The sequence below is a fragment of the Lygodium microphyllum genome, chromosome 28 (assembly GCF_053477565.2).
Source record: "Lygodium microphyllum isolate KBCC chromosome 28, Lygodium_microphyllum_v1.1.10, whole genome shotgun sequence".
In the NCBI taxonomy this organism is placed as follows: domain Eukaryota; kingdom Viridiplantae; phylum Streptophyta; class Polypodiopsida; order Schizaeales; family Lygodiaceae; genus Lygodium; species Lygodium microphyllum.
Window position 1 is genome coordinate 6,094,701 of NC_141162.1, and position 13,285 is coordinate 6,107,985.

A 13,285-nucleotide genomic window follows, 5' to 3' on the forward strand; every position below is an offset into this window, starting at 1 on the left:
TGTGTCAGCGTGTGTAATGGCGCGTGTATATGCGCAAATAATTCCTGTTACACGCGCTTACAGACGCGTAGGAATAATTTAAGGAATCAATGCATGCATTTAGGGAATCAATTGACCTATGTGGTGACATATATAACAAAGCTTAAGGATAAGAGATAACACATTGGCAAGTCAATTGGTGTTAGCTATATATAGTCTGTCTATATATAGCGCCCTAAGTCCCCTCTATATTTTCCTATCATGTGTGCTCTGTTGATGCACTTCTGAGGTTCCACTTTTGGTGTCTCGTGTCTCTCTTCTCCTCTCTCTTCCTCTGTTCTTCGTCTCCCTCACGCACTGTTCAACAATTGGCACATATGTAGTTACTTACTAGACCATCCCACTTACAATTGCATGCAAGTATCAATAGGTGGATAAAGCACGAATGGTTTTTAGCTAGAGACAAATAATGCAATGAAGGTGTACACGAAAGAGATAGAGAAAGTCATATTATCCATCAATCAATCAAAGATATGTACATGAAGTGACTTGATATAGTAATTAAAGTATCATCATTTTTAGAATGCTCCATTGACTTCTCCAAGTTCCTATAACCTTGAAGTAGAATATAGCCAACCACACTGTCCATGGAAGGAAAACTTGGCCTCATCAAATCGACCAAGTTAATTTACTTATACATTTCATAGATAAGAGATTTGTAGTTGGCTTGTTGGTATTAGTCACCAACAAGTGGACACATTGGCTAAAGATGATGAAAAGAGGACATGTGCACATTGGTTACATGTGGTCCACCTTATCTAAAATTATATGTGAGCTATAAGTGCACCTTGACATGATTGGAATAGCTTGCATATGCACAAGCCAACTGATTTACATCAATCTACTCATGCTATGAATTGGAATGCATGGCTAGGTTAAGTGCACAACATTAAATGAGACAGGTGAGTGTATTGATCAGTTCTCTCTCTCTCTCTTTCTATATATATATATATATTGTAAATACACAAGTCAACCTTTGATTTATATATACATCCCATCATCATGCCCTATCCAATCACATTTGTATAGGGCATGATTGGATGTATATAGGGCATGAAATCACATATATGTAATTAGCTTTGAATAGTTCGATGTATATTTGTAATACTCAGAAAGAAGTAAATTTGATAATGTATATCATGTCCTATGCATGTATATGCCCTATACATGTATATCATGTCATATATACATGTATATCATGTCCATATGATCCTATACATGTATATAATGTCCTAGCGTATGATCCAGGTGTAATTATATCGTATATACATCCAATCATGCCCTATTCAAGAAAATACTAGATGTTAAGAGGTTTCGTCATATTCAGGTAACCTCTTGCTTGCATGATATGTTTTAAAATACTCAGAATCTTGGGAAATTTAAAGAAAAGATAGGATTCTTTGCCACCCAAGCCTACCCTGCTTACTCTATTGTTTCCTGAGAGATTGTTGCAGGGGATTCCCCCAATTATGAGGTCAATCTTTCCCACTTCATCCACAATCTCAGCCAACTTATCATCAGTAAGATCTCTAACATCATCCTCCATTTGAAATCGGCCTGTTTGTAAGGTTTTGTTCCACTAGCTAGCTATTATGTTTTTACATTTATCATTGATCTCCACAATAACAAGAGCCTTCAAAATTATACCCAATTTTGAACTTGAACTTGAAGGGTGGGATAGAACCTAGATGTGGACGTGATGTTTTCCCATTCATAGATTGAGTCTCGAGCCATAAAACACTCGAGTCTTCACTAGCACTTTTATCCAAGTCTAGAGTAGGAGTAATGCTAATCTTTGTTTTAAGGCCCAAGTAAGTGTACCATAGCTTAAGGGCTCTTTCATCTACCCAGTATATTTTGCTATAGACATCTTGTGAGGGTCCAGCATGTCTAGTTATTTGAACACCTCGTGAGGGTCCAGCATGTCTAGTTTGATCTTTTGTCTTTTACTACTAGTGCACATTATTCAATGAACTTTGGTGTGAGGGTAAACATCTTCGAACTCAACGTATAGATAAAAAGAGAAATACCCAAGATTGTGGTGTCCTTGCTCACTTCGAGGATGCCAATGGTACCATGGAAGGTTATTGTGGCTTGATCCAAGATATTCTGAAGCTTGACTTCAGAAAATTCTTTATATATGTACTGGATGTGAAGTGGTTTAAAGAAGTGGTAACAAATGGTGAGCATTGCACAATCCAACATCATCCAAGTGGTTTTGTAATCATTGACTCTACAAAATTTCACCAAAACAAGAATGACACATTAGTACTACCTCAACAATGCGAGCAGGTATATATGCAAAGGCTAATTTTTTTATATGTATACATGTGATATATATACACAATATAATAAGTACTTAAGTTTTTTGCTTTTATTTTTCAAATACAGGTTGTGTATCATCCAATGGTAAACAATAACCGATGGTGGTATGTCATTCCTATATCTAATAGTTCAAAACCAATATATGGTAATATTACCGACATGGAGATAGCAAATGACAATCCAAAAATTAATGATGATGTGCATGATGACAGCATAATGGATGATATGCGTGATATAGTACAAGATGAACCTCAGGAGGATGTTCAAGGAAATGCAGAAGAAGACAATAATGTGATTGTCGATGATATTGATGAACTTATTGAGCAATATAGCAACACATCTGATAGTAGGATAGACTTATTTGTTTCGTTACCTCTTGGTAACATAGACCTAGAAGTAGATAGTTTAGCAAGGGCTAATCTCATTGAAGATGAGATGGATCATTCATTGTAACATACTTAATTTGCTTATTGATTCAATGTGTTTTCCTAATTCTATGATTTTTATCATGCGCACATGTGCATATTCAAGAATCAATAGTCAAGTTTAAAGCTAAATTGAATTTTCCATAATAAAAAGGAAGTATTTTTTATCATCCTCAAGTACGTAGAGAAATTACGAGATACATATTGCAATGCTTGCTACTAATTGTAAGGTTTCTATCGCTTGCCGCGCTAATTACTTATATCAGGCTTGTCAACTGGAGGAACTGCCATTCATTAGAGAGCAATGAAAAAGTAATTATTAACTCTATTTTTTAATTCAATGATTCAATGTGTATTATTAATTCTATGGTTTTTATCATGCACACATGTGTATGCTCAAGAATCAATTTCAGGTGGTTAAATAATTATTAACTTTGGTTTTTTAATTATGTGAATTGCAACTTTAGGTGGTTAAATAATTGTGCGTCTGCTGGCGCGTCTATATTAGCATCTATTTGTGCGGATATATAGACGCACAATTTGCGTCTATTTACAAGCACAATTCGCGTCTATTTAGAGAGGAGAAAGAGAGAGAGATCCAACTAGAGCATTTGACACCCATAGTCAACACACCGTGGAAAACACAAGCACAAAAAATTTGACATTGAATTATGGCAAGAAAATCCACCACAAAACAATAGTTATAATACTCGAGGTAGGATTTCAAAGTCTTATTGATTTCAGTCAATCATGGATGCCATACTATGGGTAGGTTACACTCACTAAGAATAGGATTGGCGATTCACCTCATCTTCTCTCCATCATCAAAAGAATTCTCCTTTACCATTTACAACTCACCCACCTTCTCTCCACACTATTGCACACTACAATCTCTATGAGGGCATAAGATTGGTATCTCCACAGATACCAAAGCATGATCTCTAGATTGATGGTTGCATATATACTACTACTCCTGGAGTAAACCTTAAAATAGTTATTATGCTCAAATATATGCTTGTTAGAGCAAAAATTTGTTCCTAAGACTATTCTAAGGAAGAAAGAGGATTAATGATAAAAGAGTGTCCTTCCTTGCAAGTGATTTTATATTATATTTATTAATTAAAATTGATAGTTGAAGATGAGTTTCCTAAGAGATCTTGTAGTGATACTATTTTAGTTTTGCGAAGCATATAAATGATGATGTTTTAGTTTTTTGTAATTGTCTTTTTAAGAAGAGATTGATTTCTATAGAATATCCAAAGTTATTTTTGGATTTACGTTATGAAAAATGAATGTTTTTCATACTGATAGGTTGATTTCCTTCATTGTATATCTCCTCTCCCTCTCTCATTTTTTCCTCTCTCCTCTCCCTCTCTCATTTCCTCTCCCTCCCTCACCCTCACCCTCTCTTTCTCTCTTTCCCTATTAGGTTTAATGATTTTTCTCTCTTTTTCTCTCTCCTCTCTCTCTCTCGTTTATTTTTCTCTCTCCTCTCCCTCTCTCATTTCCTCTCCCTCCCTCACCCTCACCCTCATCCACACACTCTCTTTCTCTCTTTTCCTATTATGTTTAACATCTTTTCTCTCTTTTTCTCTCTCCTCTCATTCTCTTATTTTTTTCTCTCTCCTCTCCCTCTCTCATTTCCTTTTGCTCTCTTCCTCTCCTTCTCTCATTTCTTCTTCCTCCCTCTCCCTCTCCCATTTCCCTATTATGTTTAATGTTCCTCTCCCTCTCCCTCTCCGTCTCCCTCTCCCTCTCCCTCATTTTCCTATTATGTTTAATGTCTCCCTCCCTCTCCCCCTCCCTCTCTCATTTTCCTATTATGTTTAATGTCTCCCTCTCCGTCTCTCATTTCCTCTCCCTCCCCCTCTCTTTCTCTCTCCCTCTCCCTCCCTCTTCCTTTTCCATTTCCTCCCCCTCTCCCTCTCCCTCTCCCTCTCCCTCTCCCTCTCCCTCTCCCTCTCCCTCTCCCTCTCTCCCTCTCTCCCTCTCTCTCTCCCTCCCTCTCCCTCTCTCATTTCCTCCCCCTCCCTCTCCCATTTCCTCCCTCTCCCTCTCCCTCTCTTTCTCTCTCATTTCCTCCCCCTCCCTCTCCCTCTCCCTCTCTTTCTCTCTCATTTTCTCTCCCTCTCTCAATATACACAAATTAAACTCTAAATAAGTAAAAGAGAGAGAATGGACGCATCGTAAAGATTTGAAGGAGGGTTTGGCGTCTCCTCTTCGCGATGGTAGATCCTCCTCTTCTTCGCGAATGATGGCAGCAGCGGCGGTGATGGCAGTGAGAAGCCTTCTTTCTCTTCCTCTTTCACCCTCTATGCAAAACGACCGCTCTCTCTCTCGCTCCCCCTCTCGAAAACTTTCACGAATGCGCAAAATGCAACGCACTCGGGTTTCGGCCCGCTTTTTTTTCTCTGTGGGGCATTGCTATTTGCGCCGCATTTTCTCGCTAGTTAGCGTCGTTATGGCCTAGTTTCCTTGTAGTGTGAGCCCTTGTAGTGTGGCCTAGTTTCGAATTGTATGATCCATAAAGGATGCTAATAAATAAGTAAGGGTTCAATGTGGATGTGCATAGTAACAATGAATTGGATAAACTATGGTGGAAAGAGTCTTATTGACTGTGCACAAGATGGGGATAAAGAGGCTATAGATAAGAGGGGATGCACTAATTATAGTAAAGAGCGTTCTCAAGATATGGTGAATAAAAGATTAATAATATAAGAATTTTATTAGAAAGGTTGGAAACATGGAGTATTTGGCAAATATAGAGGAAAGAGAATGTTGTGGTTCATGAAGGAAAATGATTATCTATAGGTGGGAAGAGAGAGTGGGAAAGAAGTAAAATACACAAAGGGACAAATATAAGGAGATGGAGAGAGAGAGAGTAACAAAGGCGAAAAAACAAGGATTTAGAGAGAGAGCAGGTGAGGGGGAGAGAGAGTGTGTGTATGTGTGTGTGAGAAAAGAGGAAGAGAGTTATGTATAGAGGGAGAAAAGAGGAAGAGAGCCCATAGAGAGGGATAAAGGGGCAGAGAGCAATAGAGATAGAGAGAGAGTGAGAGAGAAGAGAAGAAGAGAGTTTTAGAGTTAGAGTTAGAGAGAGAGAGAGAGAGAGAGAGAGCAAATATTAATAGCTTCATAAATATTCTCTTTTTAAGGTAAATTACTTATAGATCAAGAAATAACTAGGATAATGTAACGTGTCCATTTGTTCCCTTCAGGACACGTCGTCTTAGTAGTCCATCGGAAAGGAAGTTTGGAAATCTCCGCCCGGCACTCCCATGGAATGTCACAGGGTTTGCGATCTAGGACTTTCCGCATCTACCACGTAGCATAAATATTCTAGCCATTCCCACTTAGAACTAACCTGAATCAGGGTTTTCCCTAATGGTCATTTCCTGAATGGCGACTAGCATCGAACCCCGAGTGAACTACTTTACGCAGAAACGCCAAGGCCGAAGTAGATTCACACTGCACTTGGTTTAAGGAGAATGGGAAATGAGAGGGATACAAGGCTCGACCTCTCTACCATAAGGCATAGTTCAATTCCGTTCCCCTAAAATAGGATAAATCTGGGATTATTATCACCTAAACTCTAGGTCAGTGCCCTTGCTATTCATTTCCTTTGAAACGATCTCCTTGCTATCCATTATGATTGAGAAAAGTTCCCGGCCAACCAGGATCACCCATCTGTAGGACAGACACATGGCCACATCCAGTGCACTTTCCTCAGGTTGTTTTAGTTGTCTAATCACCTACCACATTTAGTTGGACATGCATCAAGCAACTTCCTTAATTAGCCCATTAGGCATCGATTCCTTCACATAATCGTAGCACTTAACATAGAAAAATAGTGTCAAACAAGTTTCTTTTGAACAGGTTATCATATTTATCTTTGGAATACATTTATAAAGTCTAGCCCGTAGGCTTATCCATAATCCGCCCGAAGGCTATCCAGCAATCCACAAGGATTACTAATCCAAGATTCTGCCCGTAGACTAGTATGCGGGCCTCGAGATCCAATCCCGAGTCACGTTGGCCTCTTCTGAAGGGCCCCGAAGGTGAGGGATTTACGGCCAGAGCCCCCCCTCGCACCCAAGCGTCCTCCTGCTCCAAGTAGCGCTCAAAGGAGAGACCTCACGTGACTGGTTTGGTCCACCTTCCCGGCGCAGCTAACAACCCCCTTCGTGAGGGTCGAGCAGATAGTCGGGGGTAACTGAGGCTACCTCTCCCTTCAGGCCTTCAACCTGAAGCATTAGATATCTTTTCATCCTTTAGTTCATTGAGCAAACAAAGCAAATAGTGCTCTTTAAACCGTTACAAACACAATCATTTCCAATGGTCATTTATTTGGCCAACTGCTAACGAGTGAATCCTTCTCTTCGAATGCATCCAGCATTCGATCCGAGATCAATTGCGACTCTGCAAGATCCCCAAAGGTTTGTTAACCTTTATGTCCTTGGATTAGGGCCATACCCTATTAACCCAATTTAACCAACACCTTGAGTTCTATTAATAGTAAATATATTGCTCCAAATTATTGATTGGTCCTTTGCTTTCAAGCAAATATCTAATTCCCTTATCTTGGTTACTTTTCCCAAGAAGGGTGCTATATCAGGACAACTACTCATCCTCTTGCAAGACAAACTTGTGCAAGAATTTGCCAATGTCATTCCGAGGAATTGGCCATTCTCTTGTGATCAAACCACAAGATCATGCGACTTTGCAACTTGTTGCATAACTATCGCATCTAATCCATGGGACTATTTTACCCATCGAACGACATCTTCTAATCACGGAATCATGATTAGATAGGAAACACGGTTTAGGGTGTCTTGATATCCAATCCATTTCCAATTGCACTAGGCCGACATCATTCGGTCCTAGGGGTTTCAACTCAATCCGAGTTTTATATGTTGAATGAGTGATCTTTAAGGCAGAAACCGTAATTCGTCTCTTGCAAGTCCGTCCAATTGTCCCTACATTCAATGAATGTGGGTAGGACTTTAGGGTATGAGAGTTTCAACTTGGCAATAAGTGTGACTAGGTCAAGTCCTTAACGTGCTAAACCCTAGCTAGCACTTGGAGTATATTGTATCGATCAAAGAGGGGAAAACTAGTTGCATTATGATACAATTCTCGTAAGCACACGAGTCATTGCTTTATATATGATTAGATTTACAAACCCTAACTTTTCTTATTAAGATCAACGCAGATGTTAAAATCCGCATGACTTCCATTTATCCTTCTAGGACATGCATTCATGACTCATGCTACTAAGCTCTTAAGGTTTTATGTTAACCAAACCATGCAGCCTTTTCCTAACTTCATTTCTGAATGAAACATTCATACGCTGATTGAGCATTACGCAAATCTTTCCTAAACTATTATGTAGTTGAATGAGATTTATGCAAATTGACTAGAGTTAACCTACTTTATGCAGCCCTAGAATCATTTCCATGCCTTGGAATTTCCTACGATTATTAGTAACTTTCATAATGAATCATTACAAAAAAATATTTGTCTAATAATGCGACATGCAATTTTAATCTTTCCATGCCCAATCAAAGGTGTACAACAATAATCTCGACTTTGTAATGATAGTCATTAGTTATTCTAAACTTGTTACTTTGTAATGCACAGAAGCAACCTGCTTAAAATGAATAGACATCTTTTGTTCATTTCATTGAAAAAGTACAAATGACCAATCTTCAATCGTGAGTTATTTTTTAAAAAAATAGCCAATGTAATTCATTCTCATCAAACTAGGTGGATTTGACAAGCATAAGCGCTTCCTAATTCCATGAATTAATCCTGCATGATTTCAATACTTCGACGTAAATTAAAAAAAAGAAGAAAACCTGGACTTGTGGGTTCGGTGAAATGTCCACATGAATGTTAGGAGATGATCCTCCTGCGGTTGCGCCTTGTGTCTTTTTACGGGCCATCGTGAATTCAACCTTCTTGCCTTGGCCGCAGTCTTATGATCTTGGCCCGTCTCCCTCGTACGTGAAATTCCCTTTGTGGCATGGCTTCCTTGACCGAAGCACTGTCTTGCAGAATTGGTCTTTGGAAGGCCTTAGGGTTTGAAGCTTGGGCCTTCTTTCTTTAAAAATCCTCGGAGTACTTTAAGGAGATCCTCTCCAATGACCTTACGGGGAAAATCGAGTGGAAAGGCTTTGTAGCTTCCCTCTCCTTCAAAGCCCTGAAAATATGTATTTAGGGAAGTAATGGGAAGGCCTGATAGGCTTCCACTTCGAAGCTTAAGAGGAAGAAGAAATTTGGGCTTTCGGAGGGTTCAAAAGGGAAGGACCTTTAAATCGGCTAGAAAAATCGGCTTGTGGGTAGATCCAATAGGAAGGGGACTTAAAAACCCGGGCCTAATATGGCTTTATGGAAATCCCCGGTAAGGGGCTTTAAAAACCCGGGGTAAGGTGGGCTCTATAGGGACTTGGGTGGAGAATCCGAGGGAAGGGGGTTTTTTAAACGAAGGTTAATAGGGACTTATGGGAGTTGCAATGGGAAGGGGGTTTAAAAGAAACCCAAGGGTAAAATGTGCTTGTGGGAATGCAATGGAAAAGGGGGCTTAGAGAGCCCCCTTAGAAGCTTCCAAGAAGTTTCTGGGACGTGTGATGGCCACGTGGAAGGAGAAGGAAAACAGGGACTTCGTGGACGAGTGGGATTTAGGAGACCTTGATGGCGGGCAAGAGGCGGAATGCTGGCAGTAGATCATGTTGGCAACTGGGCGGTGGCGTTCAGCTTGACTGGCAGCTTCCTCTCCTCCCGATAGAGCAGCAACACGCCGTTCAATTACTCCTTCCTCTACTCCCTCACGATAACGGCAGCTTGTCGTAGCTGTCCTTCCTCACCACCTCCTTTACTCCCCCCCCAAAGGGTGGTTTTTATAGGATGGGGGGAGAGGGCTCCCTCCCCCGCGTTTCGGTTGGGGGAAGGTAATAAAAAAAATTTGCAATAAACCTATTAATATCCTCTTGATCTCCTCCCAAGAGGATGTTCACCTGTGGTGGTTAAGCGGGTTTTTAAACCTCAGTCTCGTTTGGCTAGTGGAGAGTTATGATACGTCGTGTACAGTTTAAAGATTGCACCATCGGTAACTTCAATGCTGGAATTATCATTTGCATGAGACTCACGCGGACTCGTAATTTTCTTCAACAAAAATATTACATTCTCTCCCCCTTAGAGGAATCGAGATGTCCTCATCTCGAGATAAACTGGGGATATTGATGGGGTTGAGAGTGCTTTCATCCATCCAAGTGGCATCCTCCTCAGGATAATCTTTCCACTGGACGAGGCATTCTCTCAAGGTTCTTGATCTCAGTTGTCTCTCCCTAACATCTAAGATCCTGTCAGGCCATAGCTCAAGGACTCCTTGGCTAGGCATTACAACTTGTTGGTCATCAAGTACATGGCTAGGATTAGGTACATACTTCTTCAATAGGATGATATGGAATCCATTATGAACCTATAGGTTCTCAGGGAGTTGCAGTTTATAAGCATTAGGTCCTAGGCACTTGAGGATCTTGTACGGTCCACAATACCTTGGACTTAGCTTCTTGCAATCTCCTAAGGATAAGGAACTCTTATTTGGGCGTACACAAATGTGTTGAGAGAGAGAGAGAGTATGAGAGAGATACACAAGACATGCTCCCAAAGAATGATTCATATTGATGTAGAATTAGTATATATAGGTGAAACCCAAGTCAAGTGAGAGATGGTATATATAGTTGTAACATCCCCACTCAAACAAAGGTTTCTTGCTGCGAGTGAAAAAACCCTTGGGGAGAACAAGGGAAAAACCCGAGCCCCTACACATACCTACGATACAAAAATGATTTACTATAAAGTTTTCTTGAATACAATGATACATGCCTCAATCAGTGAGACAAGAACTTGGAACAATACCAAGTGCATGTCTTAATGAGCTAAAGCAAGCTTCACTAAGAGCTTTTGTGAAGATGTCTGCAACCATTTGATCACTGGGACAATGCTCCACCATAATGGAACCTTTCTTGACTTCATGTCGAACATAATGATAATGAATAGCAATATGCTTTGATTTACTATCTTGTATATAGTCTTTGGTAAGACTAATAGCACTTTGGTTATCGCATCGAAGAGGTGTACTAGATGATGAAGGATGTCCCAAATATGCAAGTAGTTGTCGAAGCCAAACTAGCTCGCGAGCTGCTAATGATGCAGCAACATATTCGGCTTCAGTTGTAGAAACCGCAACACATCGTTGTTTCTTGCTGGACCAAGAAACCAAACATCCATTTACAAAGAAACAATTCCCACTTGTAGATTGCATGGATAAGTGTGAACTTGCCCAATTAGTGTCTATATATCCAATAAGGTCAAGAGAAGTTGAAGAAGATAAAGAAGAATCCTCTTGACGACGATAAATAAGACCAAATTCCTTAGTACCCTTGAGGTACTTAAGAATACATTTTGCAGCACTCCAATGAATAGTGGAAGGGTAAGAAAGATACTGTCCCAAAAAATTAGCTGCAAATAAAATATCTGGTCTTGTGTTTAAACCAATAAATTGAAGACAACCAACAAGATTAGCAAAAGGTTGATGAATGGCTGATTCTTCATTGCATGTTGTAGATGTACCCTTGGTAGAGCTTGAAAGAATGGGAGTGTTGGCAGAGTGTGCATTTGTCAACCCAAACTTCTTAACAATATCATTAATAAACTTTGTCTAGCGAAGAAGAAGAATGCCTTGTTGTCGGTGTCGTTGAACTTGAATACCCAAACAAGAATGTATCTCACCAAGATCCACCGTTTCAAATGCAGTCGATAAAAGCTTCTTCATAGCATCCAAAAAAGCAATATTATTTTGACACAAGAATAGTATCATCAACATATAGAGCAAGAATAATAAATTTGATGTAAAGATTTGGGTCAGCAAAACATGCAACAAAACCTTTAGATGTGAGGAACTGATCAATCTTAATATACCAAGCACGAGAGGCTTGCTTCAATCCATATAATGCACGATGAAGCTGGCATACAAGATGCACATTTCCTGCAATCATAAAACCTTCAGGTTGCTCCATATAGATTTCTTCTTCAAGATCTCCATTGAGAAAAGCCGTTTTAACATCCATTTGGTGAATTTCTAGATCAAATAGTGTTGCAAAAGCCAAAATCATACGAACAGTTGTGGAGCGCACAACGGGAGAAAATGTTTCTTGATAATCTACTCCTGCAACCTGTGAGTAACCTTTTGCAACAAGTCATGCTTTGAACTTATCAAACGAGCCATCAGCTTTGGTCTTGGTTTTATAAACGCATTTACATTTTATAGGAACACAATTTGGGGGGGAGTTCAGTAAGAATCCATGTACCTTTGGAGATTAAAGAATCGTACTCAGCTTGCATAGCTTCTTTCCATTGATCCCTTTGAGACGAATTGATAGCTTCCATATACAATATTGGATCCTCTTGGACAGACATAGCATCATCAAAGACATCATATTCAATAGAATAGAATCCATGCTCTATCTCAATAGGAAGATCAACATAGATCTCCAAATTTTCATCAATCTTCTTTGGAGGTGAAGGAGGTTTATGATCATCAGAAGTAGTAGAATCACAAAGAAAGTAAGGAAATGCACTAAGCAAAGAATGTGTATCATCTAAAACATCTGATGACCATGTGCCACCCATAGTCTTCTCATCAAATATAGCATCACGACTAATGATAACCTTTTGAGAAGAAGGATCATAAAATTTGTAACCTTTGGAATGATCTGAATAACCAAGAAAAATAACCTTCAAACTTGGAGGATCCAACTTATGTCGAGTGTCCTTGGGCACATGAATATAAGCAATGCAGCCAAATGTGCGAAAGTGAGAGACTGAAGGTGTCTTCCCTGTCCAAATTGTTATAGGAATTTTACCAGCAGGTGCAGTAGTTGGAAGATGATTTTGAATAAAAATAGCTGTTAGAAGTGCTTCATTCCAAAACTTTCGAGACAAACCAGACTGTATAAGCATGCAACATATAGCATTAAGAATCGTGCGATTTTTGCGCTCAGCAACACCATTTTGCTGAGGAAAATAAGGAACTGTAAACTCATGATGAATACCTTGATCCTTACAGAAGTCATCAAATAGATTGGATACATATTCACCGCCATTGTCACTGCGAAGCGTCTTTATAGAGAATCCAGTTTGAAGCTCCACACTTATCTTGTATTGTTTAAATATAGGTAAAGCCTCAGACTTATGTTGAAGAAGATAGACATGTGTGTACCGTGAGAAATCATCAATGAAAGTTATAAAATATCAATATTGAGACTTTGAGGCAGGAAAAGAACCGCAAATATTGGTATGAACCAAATCCAAGAGAGCACAGGAATGTGATGAAGTAGAAGTGTGGAAAGGCGAACGATGGTGTTTTCCAAGTGCACAATACTCACATATTCCCATACGTGGATGAGATTTAAGATCCATACCTTGCACAAGAC